Raw genomic sequence first — 20813 nt, 5'->3', positions numbered from 1 at the left:
GAAAGGAAGATTGCGGTCACCTGCATCCATGGGTGCACTACTTTAAGGACTATAGAAAAAATATCCTGGAATAAAAAAGTAAAAAAATATATTGCAAAAATTGCATGAAGGTAGTAATAATAGTAATAATAAGGGTATTTAGTTAACATAATTTTGATCAAAATAATGTAGAAGCCATCCCGCCACGTCACGGCAACCCTTGTGGGACAGTCCTAACTCTTGTATTTAAAACCTTTCCACTTGTCAAGTGACGTAAATGTGAACAAGGACAGAGGGACTGAACCACCAGTAATAGTATAGGCCAGACAGGATGGATTTTCCAACTCAGAAACAGGGCGGTCACACCCTTATATGCACAGAATGCACAATGAAACAAATGAGAAACTGGGTCTGAGCAGAAAAAGTAAATTAATGTGCATGCAAAATGTAATTGCATATGAACACATGACCTTTAACCAGAGAAAACCAAAAGCAAAACACAAAACAAATATCCTGGAATAAAAAAGTAAAAAAATATATTGCAAAAATTGCATGAAGGTAGTAATAATAGTAATAATAAGGGTATTTAGTTAACATAATTTTGATCAAAATAATGTAGAAGCCATCCCGCCACGTCACGGCAACCCTTGTGGGACAGTCCTAACTCTTGTATTTAAAACCTTTCCACTTGTCAAGTGACGTAAATGTGAACAAGGACAGAGGGACTGAACCACCAGTAATAGTATAGGCCAGACAGGATGGATTTTCCAACTCAGAAACAGGGCGGTCACACCCTTATATGCACAGAATGCACAATGAAACAAATGAGAAACTGGGTCTGAGCAGAAAAAGTAAATTAATGTGCATGCAAAATGTAATTGCATATGAACACATGACCTTTAACCAGAGAAAACCGAAAGCAAAACACAAAACAAATATCCTGGAATAAAAAAGTAAAAAAATATATTGCAAAAATTGCATGAAGGTAGTAATAATAGTAATAATAAGGGTATTTAGTTAACATAATTTTGATCAAAATAATGTAGAAGCCATCCCGCCACGTCACGGCAACCCTTGTGGGACAGTCCTAACTCTTGTATTTAAAACCTTTCCACTTGTCAAGTGACGTAAATGTGAACAAGGACAGAGGGACTGAACCACCAGTAATAGTATAGGCCAGACAGGATGGATTTTCCAACTCAGAAACAGGGCGGTCACACCCTTATATGCACAGAATGCACAATGAAACAAATGAGAAACTGGGTCTGAGCAGAAAAAGTAAATTAATGTGCATGCAAAATGTAATTGCATATGAACACATGACCTTTAACCAGAGAAAACCAAAAGCAAAACACAAAACAAATATCCTGGAATAAAAAAGTAAAAAAATATATTGCAAAAATTGCATGAAGGTAGTAATAATAGTAATAATAAGGGTATTTAGTTAACATAATTTTGATCAAAATAATGTAGAAGCCATCCCGCCACGTCACGGCAACCCTTGTGGGACAGTCCTAACTCTTGTATTTAAAACCTTTCCACTTGTCAAGTGACGTAAATGTGAACAAGGACAGAGGGACTGAACCACCAGTAATAGTATAGGCCAGACAGGATGGATTTTCCAACTCAGAAACAGGGCGGTCACACCCTTATATGCACAATGAAACAAATGAGAAACGGTCTGAGCAGAAAAAGTAAATTAATGTGCATGCAAAATGTAATTGCATATGAACACATGACCTTTAACCAGAGAAAACCAAAAGCAAAACACAAAACAAATATCCTGGAATAAAAAAGTAAAAAAATATATTGCAAAAATTGCATGAAGGTAGTAATAATAGTAATAATAAGGGTATTTAGTTAACATAATTTTGATCAAAATAATGTAGAAGCCATCCCGCCACGTCACGGCAACCCTTGTGGGACAGTCCTAACTCTTGTATTTAAAACCTTTCCACTTGTCAAGTGACGTAAATGTGAACAAGGACAGAGGGACTGAACCACCAGTAATAGTATAGGCCAGACAGGATGGATTTTCCAACTCAGAAACAGGGCGGTCACACCCTTATATGCACAGAATGCACAATGAAACAAATGAGAAACTGGGTCTGAGCAGAAAAAGTAAATTAATGTGCATGCAAAATGTAATTGCATATGAACACATGACCTTTAACCAGAGAAAACCAAATTTACGTCACTTGACAAGTGGAAAGGTTTTAAATACAAGAGTTAGGACTGTCCCACAAGGGTTGCCGTGACGTGGCGGGATGGCTTCTACATTATTTTGATCAAAATTATGTTAACTAAATACCCTTATTATTACTATTATTACTACCTTCATGCAATTTTTGCAATATATTTTTTTACTTTTTTATTCCAGGATATTTGTTTTGTGTTTTGCTTTTGGTTTTCTCTGGTTAAAGGTCATGTGTTCATATGCAATTACATTTTGCATGCACATTAATTTACTTTTTCTGCTCAGACCCAGTTTCTCTCTTCTCTACTTTAAGGACTATGTAGTAGCCATGGTGATACTCGAGACAGACAGGGACATTTAGGCTAAGTGCACACGTTGCAGAAATTTTCTGCTCAAAAACCTGAATCCCTTCCCAGAAATCGCACCTATTTTTCCCGCTTGCGTTTTTTGATGCGTTTTTTTTTCCGCAGCGGTTTAAAACCGCATGGAAGAGGCCTAAAACGGGGAAAATCCGCAAAATTAATGAGCATGCTGCGTTTTTTACCGCGATGAGGTTTTTTCGCGGTAAAAACGCATCAATGTGCACTAAAAGTGCAAAATGCATAGAAATGACAGTGCAGCTTATTTTTAGCGGTTTTATAGCGGTTTTATAGTGAAAACCGCAGTAAAAACCGTTAAAAAAACGCTGTGTGTGAACACAGCCTAAAAACCATGATGTCGCTGTAGTCCCGAACTTAACCTGTCCGGTGATGGTAGACCGGGACTCTAGGCTGTTTTCAGACTTGTGGGAGGGGGAAACTACTCAGCATCAGGAGGATGGAGGCCTCTTTACTGATGGGGTGGCGTACCTTAAGGCAATAACATCTCCCACAATGGAAGGCAACCGAAGGAAGGGATGCGTCTGCCCAATTTCACTGACCTGACGTCACCTGAAGGGTATCACAGTGTGACTGATAATGATGTGGTAAATAAAAACAGCGAAGCTGATACCCAGATAGAGAGTATCTTGGGGGTTCACCATACTGTGTGGTGTGACTGTGATGTGTTATTGCCAGTAGCAACCACTAGGACTGAGTCTAAAGCAGACTGGAACTCGAACACAAGGGAATGACAGTGCTTCACAAGGTGGAGACGGGGAAGCTCCAGGAGTGGAGGCTGACACTGTTAGCAATGGGGACCGCTGGTTCCAGGATGACCGATTGGGTGGTGGTGACTCCCATTCAGACGGTGATGATAGTGGAAAAGAGTGCAGTAATACTGACTCAAGTTCAAATAGCAGGTCTTCCTCCCGTCGCCGGAGGCGTAAGGGCTGAAAAGGGGCAGAACAAACAGCACCCTCAGACAAAATAGAAGAGCTGCCGGAGAAGCTGGCCAATACAACCGATGTCACATGACAACTAGAGGAGTTAATCAACAAGCTGACAAAGGAAATGTGCACCTGGAAAGAGCGAGCTGACAGTTTCCACCAGGTAGAAGCACGTGTCCAAAGCTTGGAGAAAGAGCATGAAGAGGTCTGTCAACAGCTGGCGAAGGAGAGGTTGAAGGTGGTGAGTATGGATGTTGCCAACTCCACGCAGTTGGAGCGGGTGCACAACCTGTAGTCCGAGCCTTCGGCAGTCAAGGTCCGGTTTGGAGAGAAGGAAGCACAAGAGGTCTAGGACCTCGTTAAAAAGAGCTCTGGTGAGAAGAAAAAGGTAGCAGATTTACAGGCCAAACTAAAAGCAATTAAAGAGCATAACGTACAAGAAAAGGCTCTGAGACAAATGGCTGAGCACAGAGTGGATGAGCTGGAGAAGGAAGTCTCTGAGCTCAGAAATCACCTGTCAACATGGCAAAGTGTGAATAAGGCCTTAAGAGAAGACGTGGAAGTGCTCAGAGAAGCAGTAAGAGGTCTTCCACAAGAGGAGGCATTGGTGGTTGAAGATTTACAGCGGCCGTGTCTGAGGGATAACAAGACAGAGTTACAAATACCTATCTTAGTGAGGGTGCCTGCAGAGGGTAAAACTGGGGAAGACTGTGCGCTGAGAACAGAACAAGACAATCACCTGGTTGTAGTAGAGGTCTTGATGGAAAATTCCGTGGCCAAGCAAGAGCCTTCCGTCCATGAAGAGAGTGGACCCTCAATCTTCAAGTGCGTGATAGAGGTACCCGAAGACGTGCAAGAAGCCTGTACCAGTGAGGGTGTGCATGAGGCTTTTAAAAAGGCGGTCAAAGCGTATAGGGTGCACTGGGCACCTGAGACTCAACAGTTGGTCGTACTGTCAACCAGGGAAGACACGGAGAAGCGGGTGGCTGTCCTGATGGAAATGCATCTGCAATGTCTCCGCGCAAAACAGATGATCATGCTGAGTAATATGAAAGCCGCTCAACGTCTGGAGCTTGCGAGGGAAGCTAAAAATCGTCTGGGCTTGGTGAAAGATGTAATTCCGGTACCCAAACAACTGGTGGGGAGAGTCATTGGAAGACTTGGAAAAGTGATGCAAGACCTTGTAATAGATCCGGTGTGGCGAGGGTGAGGATCCCACCTGATGATGAAGTCCAGGTATCTGGTGAAGATGGCATGGTTCCAATCATTGTTGTGGGCTCCGTGGAAAGCCTTAGGAACTTCCGAATGCTCCTGGAATATCGGGTAATGTACCTGAAGGACATAGAGCAGTTTAGACTAGACCAACTGCAGATTAATAAACAGATGCAGAACATGAGATGGTGTCCTCCTTCACCCCGGGGTATAAGAAACAGAAGGTACCCTCCAGATAATGAAATGGCAGGTGTCATGATCCAGGTTGGATATGACAGGTTTTGAATAAGTAACCATTTTTTTCCTTTGAGCTGTTTGCTCAGGGTTGGTTTTGCCCCCGGTGGCCATTAGGGTCATTGCACAGTGGTGTCTTTTGTTCTAGTTTGCCCCCGGTGGTGGTTTGTGTTATTGCACATGATAATGAAGCAGATGCTGGACTCTGTTGCTGGAAGAGAGCTGCACTCAGATGCTGGACTCTGTTGCTGGAAAGCTGCACTCGGATGCTGGACTCTGTTGCTGGAAAGCTGCACTCGGAAGCTAGACTCTGTTGCTGGAAAGCTGCACTCAGATGTGGGACTCTGTTGCTGGAAGGCTGCACTCAGGTGTTGGATCCGGTTGGAGGAAATGATGCACTCAGGTGTCGGACTCTGTTGCTGGGAGCATTACCAACAGAGCAAAGCTAAGTGGTGTTTCCCTGTTTGTCACTTTCCTCAATGTGTGTTTTAGTGCAGTGGTGCGATTTGTTTCTGCACCATCCACTTCACTAGTAATGGATTGGTTCAGGGCTAGCTAGGGATTTCAGGTATCCTGATCGGCGCACGGTGCGGAACCGGCCTAGGGATCGTTAGGAGTGTAGAGACACTGACTCAGGGGAGTGCAGGAGGTCTCCACGTCCCCGTTCCCTATCGGAGGGCCCACCGTTGTAACTGTTTCCCCTTCCTCCGTGTCTTGTTGATTTAGTTACCGGCCTGCGGGTCATGTCACACAGGACAGTTACACGTGCCGTGTCTTGTTGCTTTAGTTACCGACCTGCGGGTCGTGTCACTCAGGACAGATCCACGTGATAGCAGGTAGCCGAAGACTTTCAGCAAGACAAGAACGTCGAGAATCTGCAAGTGGCAGTCCTACTCTCAGTATGAGACTGAGAGACCTGGACAGTAGCTCCTGTGATATACTAAATGGGTCAGACTCAGACCAGACAGTGGTCTCGACTGTAAGTGAGACTTACGACAGCACCAACCAGGAGAGCCGGTCATGGAAAGAAAAGTCGGGTGACGGGGAGTACTGGAAAACTGTGGAGACTAAAAAGGGTCTACTGACACAGATGGACTGTGACTTGAGAGCCAAAGCCCAAAGCTGATATACTGACCGCTTTGGGCGGGGGAGGTCTAACACAGTTATGATGCTGAATGACGCCCAAAACAGACTGAAACGGTCCTCTCAACTAGTAGCGCAAGGTGACAGTGGGTAACCGGTCTCGAGGCACCTAGTTTGTGACAGATGTTCAACCCCACAAGCTTGAACAAGGGGGAGGGTATGTGGTGCGGTAACCTCTGTTAAAGCTAGGCTGCGCTGTATATGCTACTCAGAATATGCATGTGGGTGTGTGTCTGAACTCCCAGGATAAAGCCTGTATGTGTGGCTGTATGAAATAGGACCTGTAGTGAGGTCATGACCATGTGATCCATACCTCACTTGTGGGAGTGGTCACGTACCATATGATGTAGTGTGACTGAGGTCTGGTCACGGGGGTTGTGTGTTTGATCCTGAGTGGTTAGAGTGCAAGGTCCCAGAAGGCCTGTGTGTGTTGGAAGGGTCTGGGACTGAACTTCCTGGAAGAGCAGGTGGAAAGGCCCGGACCTGGTAGAGTCTGTAATGGCTCTGCATAGGGGAGCTACTGCCCGGCTGCGGGTCTGAAACTGTAGACGGCCTAGTGAGAAAGGCTCTGTCTGGAATGGTGATCACAGTACGGCTGCTTCCCTGATATCCCGTGAGGGATGAACTGTGAGTAACGCTTAAAATACAAGCATGGCTGCTATAGTCATCATTGCGGTTTTTACCCTGACATGGGAATCAGAATGAGTCTAAGAGTCTAAGAGCGTATACCACTCGAAACGCATACAGAACCTCCTGGGCACTTTCTGTGCGGCTATCCCATGTCAGGGTAAAAACCGCAATGATGACTATAGCAGCCATGCTTGTATTTTAATTAAAGAAACAAAGAAAATTCTGGATTTTACTCCTTGAGCTGGACTTTCCTTTTTCTATAAAACAGGCCACTTATACAGATCGACAGTTCACCATAATTCACAATGGTAGTGGCCCCCTGGGCGGCTGCATAGGTTGCACCATAGATATATTCGCCCCTGCCTGGATACACGGATACAACCTCCATCACGTGGCATAATAACCTGTATAGTCGGCCCATAGAAGACTTTCATGGCCGCCAGCTCAGCAGACAGGATACGCAAAAAGCTCTGCTCTGGAACAAACGCTCTGTATTGTCCTCTACATTAACTACTCCTTCGGAAGGAAGCACAATGTCTCTGAACTGCAGCTAATGACGTCTCTGCTCCAGAAGGGAGAGAAGACTCTGTGTTCCAGATGTCTCTTCTCTAAACAGAAGATAATCCTAGCTTCACCTTTAGATCTGTGTCCTCCAGAATACGTGATCTGTTCTGTGGTGCCATCTCCAGATGTCCCTCGTCCAGAAGGAAGGAGTCGTCTCTCCTGGGTCTTCTTTACCCGCACTTCATCTGACTCCCTGATATCTCCCTGACATATAATGTCACTTTTTACATAACTTCTTTTACTCCCTTTTTGAAACGGCTACAATAAATAAAGAAATTACAAGGAACAGAAGCCCCCATTCTTTTCCTACTTGCACCCAGCCTTTCTGTTGGCCACCACGTCCGATCCCCCAGTAGTCACCATCATGCTGCTCCTGCTCCTATTATCCAACAATACATTTTCAGAGCCCAAGTAGGTCAGAGACCATCCTGAGATCTGCAGAAGGTGGACAGAAGCCTCTGAGGATTTGTACCTGTGCCCCTGAGTGTCACTCGCATTCTGAGAAAAGGAAATGTGATCGCTTCATATGATGTGTTCTCAGCCTAAAGATTTTACAGGATCCCCACATGTCGGGACAAAGGTTGAAGGCGCAAAGACATGAAGTGACCCATAATTATGTAACCATAGCAACAAGGTAGATGTTGTCATGGTTATGTGTGTTTCTCAGTTATACCTGGCGTGGGAAGGGATGATGATTGTCCGAACACGTGGCAAAGTGAATAAACAAGTCTCCTTGCATTATATTCTGATGCTGTTGAATCTCAAGGTGGGGTCCTGAGATTTAAGGTATCGGGGTGTGGTACGAAGTCCTGGGGTGTGGTATGGGGTCCCAGAATGTGAGGTCTTGTGGTGTGGTGTGGGGTCCTGGGATGGGGTGATGTATGGGGTCATGGGATTTGGGATCCCAGTACACTCATTGGTGCCTGTTGTAGAGAAAAATTAATATCCATACAGATATCACCAGAGAGGGGAACGTATCCCCCTCACATTGCACATATAAGACTAATTATAACTAGTGAAGGCGAAAAAACTAAAGCTGACACTGCCATCTCTGATGAAGTAGCGGCCCCCTGCAGTGACTAGCTAATTACAGCAGGGAGATTTGCTGGGAAAGAGACATGAAGTTTGAGATTCCTTTACATAGAGGAGGAGAACTGCCTTCCCAGGCATAAGCTTCCTCTGATCAAAGCTTCTTTCGTAGACCTTGAAGTCAGAGGTCAAGGATGAATATAGGGGTTTGCATTAATCTGATAATTATGGGAGATATATTTTTGGCGTCCTAGTGAAGGGATGAACAGAATGCATTCACTTGTATCACCATAAGGCCAGCAGAACCCATGCAACTTAATAACGGGTCTTGTAGATGATGTTATACAGGTCATGTTTGAGTCCTATGTAAAGGTAAAATCGCAATAAGAAATATGTACCACCTGGGACCTCCAGGCGTGAAAATATTCTGTAAGATGGGCATCTTATTAAATTCTACAGTGGCATGTAAAAGTTTGGGCACCACTGGTCAAAGTTGCTGTTATTGTGAACAGTTAAGCAAGTTGAAGATGAAATGATCTCTAACAGGCCTAAAGTTACAGATGACACATTTCCTTTGTATTTTAGTCAAAAAAAAAATGATTTTTTACATTTTAAAAATTACAAAAAGGAAAATGGGCTGATGCTAAAGTTTGGACACCCATACAGATTTGTGTGCTCAGATAACTTTGGCCAAGGTTTCAGAACTTAATTAGCCTGTTAGGTTTATGGCTTGTTCACTATTATCGTTAGGAAAGGCCAGGTGATTCTAATTTTCCAGCTTTTTTTGTGCCAAAAACAGCAGCCATGTGTTATAATAATTGTAATAAAGTTCTTTCTTATGTGTGCATGGGTGTATGTGTATATATATATATGAGTGTATATATATATATACCCATGCGTGTATGTATGTATGAGTGTGTGTATATGTATATATATGTATGTATATATGTATCTATGCACATGACTGCATATATGCCATTTATTTTTGCTTAAGACTTTGAAACTCTTTTCAACTGATGTAATACATGGGTGTTACTTTTGGGTGTTACTTTTTGTGAACGTTAGCAGGTTTCCTTGTCTTACATGACTTCTCTGGTAACTGTAGATAAGGATTTCTAACAAGCTCAGCATATTGTATGTACTCTTTTTCGCAAACGCAATGTTTCAACACCCTTTGGGTTTTGCTATTTAAACTCTTAAGAATATGTATTGAGTTAGACAGAGGACAGCCCACACATGGTGTGGCTGTCATTCTCTCTCCATGCCGGCATGTCCAATAAAGAAGCATCTTACTTATTCAGGTCTGGACGATTTCTAATTGGAAGACTGAAACTCCCCTGACATTTTGGTGCGTTGGCCGGGAATCCAACACCTTTCCCTCACCGGTGAGTACTGTAAACCGTGCACGGGGGAGTCTGGGACTCCTTAAGTAAGTCCTCCGCCTTGACATTAGGCGTCACCAGGGGCATTAATCAGTTATCTCGGTCTGAGGGAAAGTGACGGATTTCGTATAGTCTAAGGATCTCTGGGAATCGTCTGTATCTGAATACAGGTAAGAACATTTAATAATTTTCATTATATTATGAATGTTATTTTAGGAAATGAATAGGGAACTGGTAGACTTTTCCAATTGGGGTTTGTGAGAGGCTCTTGTAAATTGGAAGTTTACATGCAATTGGCGTTATAATAACTCCTGTAAGTTGCGAAGCTCCATAGATTTGGGGTTTGTTTGTTCTTTTAAGATATCCCGCTAAATAACAATAATCTCTATTTATTTTATTTTTATTTTTGAATGGGTACAAAGCCAGTGTGAGAAGGCTACTGTGGAATAAAAAACTCCGTGTGCACGTTAAATTGATCTAGATGGGAGAATCGAGGGAGATTCTCGTTAGATTAACCCCTTAATGACAGCCAATATATCTTTTTTCTGACCTGAGATATAAGAGAATATCATCCCCACACAGGTGATGATCCAGCAGCTGTCGGCTGTCTACTATAGCTGACAACTTGCTGTATCCTGCTATACCACTTTGCATTAATTCCTGTAAATCACCTGAAGGGTTAATAAACTATCTGACAGAAGTTTTCAATATGTCAGGGGGTGCTGTTTTTAAAAAGGGCTACTAAGGGGTTAAGGAATCCGGTATAAGATGAATTTTTGCCGGTTTTCTGTTTTGTCTTCTGTACTTTGTTGAATGTTGTTTTCTGTTAAGTGTGCTGTTTTGTCTGTCTTTTAAAACTACATAGAACTAAAACGCCATAAATACATGTTTTATGTTACACATGAGACTCCTTGAATGTTATCTTGAGTGAATGTATGAGGATTGCAATATAAAATCCTGACTGTATAAGGGAGTCCAGTAGGCGTGGTCAACAGTCATATGTGGACTGGAGACAAATCATAGGTTATTATAGTGGTATAAATCACCTAGGTACATGTCACCTGATCCCCATAGAGAATATTCTATGTTGTTTTGTTATATGTTTTTCTTTTAATAACACAGGGTGACTGAACCCTCCTCGTTTCACTGAGGAGAGTCTGCGCCTGTGGTGCTCTGAATACCTGATATTAAGAACGGGAACGTCTCTGTATATAAAGAGGCGGTGTCATTGGACTTTATCTCAGCACTTCAGGAATAGGAGTACGAGGGAACTTTACTCTCTTGTCTTATGTCTCTGTGTACGTGTGTCTGTCCATTCTCTAACTGTGGAAGCTGTTGTATGTTGTGTGTTTGTACTGTTACACTGGTCAGATGTCCCTGTGAGCATATTTATCTCGTTCAGATCAGTGACCACATTTATCATCGTGACCCCATTCCTTGGGGACCGTTCACGTTTGCCACACTGTGTTGTCATACTAGGCCCTTACAGGCCTTCATTGGACGGAGATGGCAAGATATAGAGATACAAGCAGGTAAATATCTGGGACATAGTGTAATCAGTGAGGATTATTTAGATCCTGGATATTAAGAGCAGTAATTGAATTGTTGTTGTTGGTTTTTTATCTTCTTGTTGACATATTAATTTCACTGATATTTGTCAAACTTCTTAAAAGTGGGTAGAAATCCATTGTGCTCCAGGGTTTATATTGTGTGTAGTCCTCATCTTGTTTGTCTTTTTGTGTTTAAGAATTTTATGTAACATCATTATGGGACTTTATCCCATAGATATATATTTTAAGACCTTGTCCTCATTGTAAGGCAGGATTGTTATTGACCATTTCATCTGATGGCTGGAAAGTTATTAAGATTGTACCAAGAGGGTATCCCTGGAATGAGACTGGATATGGTCCTTTCTCATCAGGTACCCAGAGAGAACAGTCTTCAGATCAAATGTGCAATGTGTCCTTATTGGTAACTTCTAGGCCTAACTCTTATATATTGTAACAAATAGAGAGTAAACATTGTATATCGCTGTCAATGTCTTTTTAGTCTTGACAAACAAGGAGTAGGCACCACCCAGAGCACACAGTCCTGAGGGTGGGGAGATAAGCTGTGAGCATGAGGATTGTTGTGGAATGTGTTTGTGGTTTGGAGATAAGAAGGGGCCACTAGGAGACCCTGAATGTGTCCTTTGACAGATGGGTCGTATTGGATGATAAACTTAGTTTAAAATTTGGTACAAGGAATGTGTAAAGAGAGGAAATATTTAATTTGGCTAAAGTAGGAATACATTTATAACATTTATAAAAAAAACACTGTATTTCCAGAAGTAACCGTCCTTGTGGGAAGCCATGAGGTCACTTTTCTTGTTGATTCAGGAGCCACTAGAACCTTAGTACATCCAGAAGAGATACCGACTATTGGACTGTCTGCTGCCTGCATAGTGGTAAAAGGAGCAAGTGGTAAGACACAGAGAGCCATTGTCTACGCCTGTGGAGACACCGGTCTCTCGGCACAGGTAAAAGTGCAATTACACAACTTATATTATTAGCTGTGTGGGAGGAATATGATGCAGCCCTGAGCCTGGGAATAATTCCTACTGCTGCCGGACTATAGGTGAAATCCATGGCTGAGACAATGGTGCTCCAGGGGTATGGAGAATCCAGATATTATTACAGTCTAGATCTAATAACTGCAGGACCATCCTTTATTACTGAGTCCTTCATCAAGGAAGCAATAGATAAAGGTATACACATGTAGATTTTCACACACCTGAAGAACTACACTGCTCCATGTACTACAGGTATTTCAGGGGTGCTGATGTAAAATATGGGAATTTTCATGCTCTAGATTGTTCTTTGCACACCATATACTGGAATTATGAAGGGAACTGTGCCGTCAGGTGTAAACTGTCAGAACAAATTAAATTGTTGTTTTTGCTTTTTAGAGGCACCGTGCCACATGTTTCCCTCTCCAGATGTAAAGGTAGAACATGGAAATTCCTTGGTGATTTTGTTAGAGTGTAAGGAAAGTAACAATGGGAGGATTTGGGTGATGGATTATTTTGCAATGCCAGACTGCAGGCATGTTCACAAGTACTAAAGTGGAACACCATTTCTAAACCCAGTGTCCACCTGCAGCGAGGCAGGGGAACGAGTGAGAAATGCTGATCCTTTCCTAGAATTAGAGGAAGAATTGACCACATACCCAGAATCTTTGTGGTCCTCATGACCTGCAGATGTGGGATTGATAATAGGGGTGATTACACCCTGTCCAGCTCACCTTGTAACACAACCTTGTTTCCAGTAGGGAGGGCGCCCCCATCTGTAGGCGAGGCGGTGATAACAAGAGCCCCCACAGTGCCGGACCCCCATACTCTGCTGAATGACTGGAGGCCGGAACATAAGGTCTTTACAGTGACGTCAGTAATGTCTTCTTCAGCATCCTGGTACATCCAGATAGCCAGGTTTGGTTTGTATTCACATATAAGGGGAGCAGGTATACATTCACCGGAATCCCACAAGGGAACTGTGAATCACCTACTATTGTTTTCAGGTAAAATTGGCTAACCTAGCTCAATGTGAGTCACCAGAAGGGAGCCAGATGCTCTTATATGTGGATAACATGTTATCGGCATTAAAAGAAAAAAAAGAAAAAAAAAAAATTTGGTAACAAAAGGGGTTATTTTTAAAGATCTTTACTAACTATTAAAAATTTTGTTTAATCTGCATTACTTGTGCAAGAAATAATTACTAAGGGAATCTGAGACCAGAGAGAGGACAATGTCCTCATCCTGAATACTTATTCCAACACATTTGTATGGATTTTATTGAACAAGTGTGAGGGAAAAAGTCCGGCCTTGTTATTATGGATGCTTTCAGCAGGTGGATTGAGGCTGTCCACCCTGATGCATTAATGGTACCGAAGGCCCTTCTAAAGGAAGTCATACCCAGATTTAGGGTTCCAGAAAATATATAGTAAACTAAGTAATGTTGTTATTACCTAAAAACATTGTCAATTGAGTTAGGAAACCACTGTGCCTGTCATCCTCAGTCAGCCGGACTGGTTGGGAGACACAGTGGGAGCTTGAAAAATAGGTTGACAAAGACCATGCAGGAAACAGGAAAAATTGGTTGCACTGTCTCCTATTTGTTGTACTAAATATGTATGTCACACGGACATCTGTAGTGCTGACAGGCTTTGAAATCATATACGGGAGATCTTTTCTGTTACCTCAGCTAAAATCCTTTAAAAGAATAGATGCGGAAGGTGATTGTACATTAGCAGAATATATGGCTAAGATATTAACTCACAAAGAAGTTTCTACTCGTAGTTTTGTTCCAGGAAACCCACTAACAAAACCTGAGATCGTGAAACTCTGCAAGGATCCTTCCATTCTAGTATCTACAGAGATGACATTGGAGTTCCCAGGGGAGTGACCAGCGAGTACAAGGCTAGGATCCAAGTAGCAGCCGGGTGGGAATCCATAATTTGGTGGGTGATTATAAAAATGAATGTAGATTGGATAAACTATTTATACTATAACCAGCAGAGATTTGTTAATTATACCCGAGATGCAGTTAAAGGGATAGCTGAGCAATTAGGACCAACTCCTCTCATGGCTTAGCAGAATAGGATGGCATTAGACAAGTTAGTAGCAGAAAAGGGAGGTGTATATAAAATGTTTGGAGGATTTTTGTTGCACCCTTTATCCCTGATACAGATCCTGATGGAAGTATCTCCAAAGCTCTTGATGGACTGACTGCCCTGTCTAATGAATTAGCAGAGAACTCTGGATATGATGACATATTCCTGGACTGAAGGATGGTTTGGGAAATGGTCCGGAGTATTCATTTCTGCGTTGACATCTCTTACCATCGTGGCCGGAGTGCTGATTGTTTGTGGACGCTGTGCTATTCTATGCATTAGAGGACTTGTTCAAAGACTGATTGACTCTGCCATAACAAAAACTATGCATCAAGGAATGGAGACCTCGGAATCCAACGAAAGAATGAACATTTTGGGACTTAATGATAAATATACTGAACGTATTACTCTCCCTCTAGATTATATGAAGACCTTCTGTGAAATCTGACAAAAAGAAATCTGTCCCCAATGTGTACAGATAGATGATTTTATTACAAGATGAGGGAATGTTATAATAATTGTAATAAAGTTCTTTCTTATGTGTGCATGGGTGTATGTGTATATATATATGTGTGTATATATATATACCCATGCGTGTATGTATGTATGGGTGTGTGTATATGTATATATATATGTATGTATATATGTATCTATGCACATGACTGCATATATGCTATTTATTTTTGCTTAAGACTTTGAAACTCTTTTCAGCTGATGTAATACATGGGTGTTACTTTTGGGTGTTACTTTTTGTGAACGTTAGCAGGTTTCCTTGTCTTACATGACTTCTCTGGTAACTGTAGATAAGGATTTCTAACAAGCTCAGCATATTGTATGTACTCTTTTTTGCAAACGCAATGTTTCAACGCCCTTTGGGTTTTGCTATTTAAACTCTTAAGAATATGTATTGAGTTAGACAGAGGACGGCCCACACCTGGTGTGGCTGTCATTCTCTCTCCATGCCGGCATGTCCAATAAAGAAGCATCTTACTTATTCAGGTCTGGACGATTTCTAATTGGAAGACTGAAACTCCCCTGACACCATGGGTTCTTCTAAGCAGCTGCTGAGCACTCTGAAAATGACAATGGTGGAGGCCCACAAAGCAGGAGAAGGCTATAAGAAGATAAAGAGTTTTCAAGTTGCACTTTCCTCAGTCCGAAATGTAATGAAGAATTGACCCTTACCTGGACCAGTGAAGATGCAGATAGCATCTGGAAGACCAAGCAAAATTTCAGTTAGAGCTGCTTGTAGGATTGTTAGACAAATCAGAATTCTCACTTGACTGCAAAAGACCTTTAGAAAGATTTAGCAGACTCTGGATTTGTGGTACACTGTTCTACTTCTTTTTAACATATTTATTAATGACCTTGTAGGCGGCATAGAGAGTAGAATTTCAATATTTGCAGATGACACTAAACTCTGCAGGGTAATCAATACAGAGGAGGACAATTTTATATTACAGGAGGATTTATGTAAACTAGAAGCTTGGGCTGATAAATGGCAAATGAGCTTTAATGGGGATAAATGTAAGGTCATGCACTTGGGTAGAAAAAACAAGATGTATAATTATGTGCTTAATTGTAAAACACTGAGCAAAACTGTCACTGAAAAAGACCTGGGTGTATGGGTGGACGACAAGCTCACATTTAGCGGCCAGTGTCAGGCAGCTGCTGCAAAGGGAAATAAAATAATGGGATGCATTAAAAGAGGCATAGATGCTCATGAGGAGAACATAATTTTACCTTTATATAAGTCACTAGTGCGACCACACTTAGAATACTGTGTACAGTTCTGGTCTCCAGAGTATAAGAAAGACATAGCTGAACTGGAGCGGGTGCAGAGAAGAGCGACCAAGGTTATTAGGGAACTAGGGGGTCTGCAATACCAAGACAGGTTATTAGACCTGGGGTTATTTAGTTTGGAGAATCGAAGGCTTAGGCATGATCTTATTACAATGTATAAATATATGCGGGGACAATACCAAGACCTTTCTAATGATCTTTTTACTCTTAGACCTTTGACGGGGACAAGGGGGCATCCTCTTCGTCGGGAGGAAAGAAGGTTTAAGCATACTCACAGATGCGGATTCTTTACTGTAAGAGCAGTGAGACTATGGAACTCTCTGCCATATGATGTTGTAATGAGTGATTCCCTACTAAAATTTAAGAAGGGACTGGATGACTTTCTTGAAAAGTATAATATTACAGGGTATATACACTAGTTACCTTAGTGTTGCGTTGATCCAGGGAGCTAGTCTGATTGACGTATGTGGCATCGGGAAGGAATTTTTTTCCCCAATGTGAAGCTTACTGTTTGCCACATGGGTTTTTTTTGCCTTCCTCTGGATCAACATGTTAGGGCAAGTTAGGATAGGATATGGGTTGAACTAGATGGACTTAAAGTCTCCCTTCAACCTTAATAACTATGTTACTATGTTACTGTTTAGAGACATCTGCAGAAATATGGCCTTCATGGAAGAATCATCAGAAGAAAACCTCTTCTGCACCCTCACCATAAAATTCAGCATCAGAAGTATGCAAAAGAACATCTAAACAAGCCTGATGCATTTTGGAAACAAATCATGTGTACAGATGAGAGTAAAATAGAATTCTGTGGCCACAATGATAAAAGGTATATGTTGAGAAAAAAGGCACAGAATTTCAACAAAAGAAAATCTCGCCAACGATAAAATATGGAGGTGAATCAATCGTGCTTTGGGGTTGTGTTGTAGCCAATGGCATGGAGAATATTTCACGGGTAGAGGGAAGAATGGATTCAATGAAATTTCAAGAAATTCTTGATGCAAACATAACACGATCTGTAAAAAAGCTGAAGATGAGAAGAGGAAGAGGATGACTTCTACAAATGGATAATGATCCTAAACACATGTCAAAACCATAATAGATGACCTTCTGAATTAAATATATATAGTTTAATAGCTCTGTTCCTCTTGCTTTGTAAGCCGCACCCCTGAAGCCTTGTCAGGCCATTTGTTTCCCATAATGGGTTTCCAGTTGGCCTGTGTAAACTATCGGTGGTGGCATCTAGTAGTTATTTTTGTTATTGTAGAGTTAGCAGTGACTGTACGGATCTGGGCAAAGTCCCCCGAGGATGATGAGCGGTCCAGCCATCCATAACCACCAGCTATCCACGTGGACCATGCCGGAAGGAAGCGGGAACGGTGGGAACCAGCATTGTTGCTGCTGCTTTACTGAGCAAGGTCCGCCGAGGATGAGAAGCCATCCTGCCATCCATAAACACTAGCTATCCACATGGACCACACCGGAGGGACACAGAGATGGTGGGTGCCAGCAGTGCAGCGCTGCTTTACTGGGATAAATTCTCCAAGGATGAGGAGTCCAACCATCCATAACCACCAGTTATCCACGCGGACCATGCCGAAGGGAGACGGGAACGGTGGGAACCAGCAGTGCGGTTGCTGCTATACTGAGCACGGTCCCCCAAGGATGAGGAGGAGTCCAACCATCCATAACCACAAGTTATCCACACGGACCACGCCGGAGGGACTAGGGGACGGGACGGCTACTCCCAATCTTCTCCTCCGGGATTCTCATAAAGAGGTTGTTACCGATCAGATAACTTTTGCCCATAGAAAAAAAAAAATGTGCGCTTCCTCACCCTCCCTGGGTGCAGCTCTGTGACTCCGCTGCAGGCAATCTCTGAGCTCGGCAGTTCACACCCTCTACAGTGATTGGCTGAAGTGTTGTCAACGTGACGTCACCACTGCAATCAATAAAAAAGACCAGGCACAGTGCTGTACCCGGGGAGGGTAAGTGACGCTAATTATTATTTTTTCATTCCCAACACAATCTATGGACTGAAAGCTAGAGTTGAGCGAAACGGGTCGAAAAAATTCAAAAGTCGCCGACTTTTGGCAAAGTCGGGTTTCATGAAATGAAACCCGACCCTAGGATGAGGTCGGCCACGAGGTCGGCGACTTACGCGCCAAAGTCGCGTTTCAAAAGTTTGTTTTGCACTCTTTTTCAGCCAATCAGGATCCACGGACACTGTGGGCAACGTGATGACCTAGGCACGGGTCACCACCATCTTTCAGAAGGGCATGCAAGTGATTGGCTTGCTTTGGTGGGCGTCACAGGGGGTATAAAAGGGCGTGCACGCCGACCGCCATCTTACTTCTGCCGATCAAAACCAGGGGAAGAGTCTTGAGGAGATCATTTGCATTTTCCCAGTGCCTTCTGGGGTAAGTGAAGAGTCTCCGCGAGCTCAACGATCACTGGGTTTTGGCCGTTGCAGCTGAAAAGAGGAAATCGGAAAACCAGGGGAAGAGTCTTGAGGAGATCATTTGCATATTCCCAGTGCCTTCTGGGGTAAGTGAAGAGTCTCCGCGAGCTCAACGATCACTGGGTTTTGGCCGTTGCAGCTGAAAAGAGGAAATCGGAAAACCAGGGGAAGAGTCTTGAGGAGATCATTTGCATATTCCCAGTGCCTTCTGGGATAAGTGAAGAGTCTCCGCGAAATCGGAAAAACCGCGCGCCTATCGGTGCGCGAAATTTGGCTCATCTTTCATCGTTTTTAAGAAATCTCAAGATGGAAGAGGCCAGGAGCCATTTGGTGAGCTGCATTTCTTGCTACATGTTCACAGATTTACCAGTGGAAAAGCCAAACTTCACATGCCACAAATGCAAGCTTGTGTCCCTGTTGGAGGAAAAGTTGCAAAATCTCGAAGAGAGGTTAGCTACGTTGAAGATCATTAAGGAAGGTGAAGAGTTCTTGGACAGAGCAGAATTATCTCTTCATGTTACAGAAAGAGAAGAAATTCGAAGTGCACCTGAAGAAACAGAGGAATGGAGACATGTGACCCAGAGAAGCAGGAGGATCAGGAGGCAGTCAGCACCCATACTGCTCAGAAACCAGTACCAGGCTCTCACGCAGGAAAACGATGAAGAAATACATCAGGATAAGACTTTGCCAACAAACAGCAACCTTGTACGCCCTCAGAGTCCTCCTGGATGGAGAAAGAAAAATGTTGTGAAGAAGAAACGGAGAGTGGTAGTCATGGGGGATTCCCTGCTGAGAGGAACAGAGGCCGCTATCTGCAGACCGGATATAACTTCAAGAGAAATGTGCTGTCTTCCAGGTGCAAAATTTAAAGATGTGTCTGACAGGATATCAGGACTCTTCAGACCTACAGATGACTACCCATTCCTGCTACTACATGTGGGGACAAATGACACCGCAAGAAACGACCTGGAAACCATCTGCAGAGACTTTGAAGACTTAGGCAAGAAAGTGAAAGAACTGGGAGTGCAGGTGGTCTTCTCTTCCATCCTCCCAGTGGATGGCCATGGAACAAGGAGGTGGAATAAGATTCTGCAGGTGAACAACTGGCTACGTCGATGGTGCCGTCAGCAACGATTTGGATTTCTGGATCACGGAGTGAACTACTTATACGATGGACTACTTGCTAGAGATGGGGTGCACCTTACGAAGACTGGAAAGCATGTATTTGGAAGTCGCCTTGCTACACTTGTAAGGAGAGCTTTAAACTAGAACAACATGGGAAGGGAAGCAAAAGACCAGAAAAAGCCATACACCTGACAAATGCTATTGAGAACTCTGCTATTAGAAGTGGAAAGGAAGAACAAAGACGAAAGAATCTAATTAATAAAAATATTGGAGAAAGAGAAACCAATCACAAACTAAAATGTTTCTATACTAATGCACAAAGCATGGGCAACAAACAAGGAGAATTGGAACTACTAACACAGGAAAAGAAATATGATGTCATTGGAATCACTGAAACTTGGTGGGACAATACACATGATTGGAATACAAGACTAGAAGGATACAACTTATTTTCAAGAAACAGACTTGATAAACGAGGAGGGGGTGTTGCATTGTATGTTCGAAACGCGTATATCTGCACAGAGATTGAAGCTTCAGAGACTGGGAGTTCTGTGGAAACTGTTTGGGTAAGAATACAAGGACAGAACAATGGAAAGGACACCATTGTAGGCATTTACTACAGGCCGCCTGTGCAAGCCGAAGATATGGATGAACTCTTTATGCATCAGATGGCCAAGTTCTCCAAAAAATATGACATAGTTGTCATGGGAGATTTCAACTATCCAGACATTTGTTGGGAATCTCTCTCAGGCAATACTAACAGGTCAAGGAAATTCTTATCCTCTCTTGCTGACAACTTTATCTTCCAAAAGGTAAGGGAGAAAACAAGGGGAACTGCTACCTTGGATCTAATCCTTATAAACAGGGAGGAAATGGTTGAGGAGGTAAAAGTGGCTGGGACCCTAGGAGGTAGCGACCATGCTATTTTAGAATTTTGGATAACTAGAGGCGGAAGACCTGTGAAGACTCAGACGTCAAGGTTAGATTTCAGAAAGGCAGATTTTAAGGGATTCAGAAAGAGAATTGGAGGGATCCAATGGCTGGATATCCTTAAAGACAAAAATGTCCAGGAAGGATGGGAAATCTTGAAAAATGAAATTC

Source organism: Dendrobates tinctorius, unplaced genomic scaffold (assembly GCF_039654945.1).
Source record: "Dendrobates tinctorius isolate UK_male_01 unplaced genomic scaffold, ASM3965494v1 ptg000114l, whole genome shotgun sequence".
NCBI classification, from domain to species: Eukaryota; Metazoa; Chordata; class Amphibia; order Anura; family Dendrobatidae; genus Dendrobates; species Dendrobates tinctorius.
The sequence above is the reverse complement of the archived record's forward strand: the minus strand, read 5'-3'. Positions refer to the sequence as shown.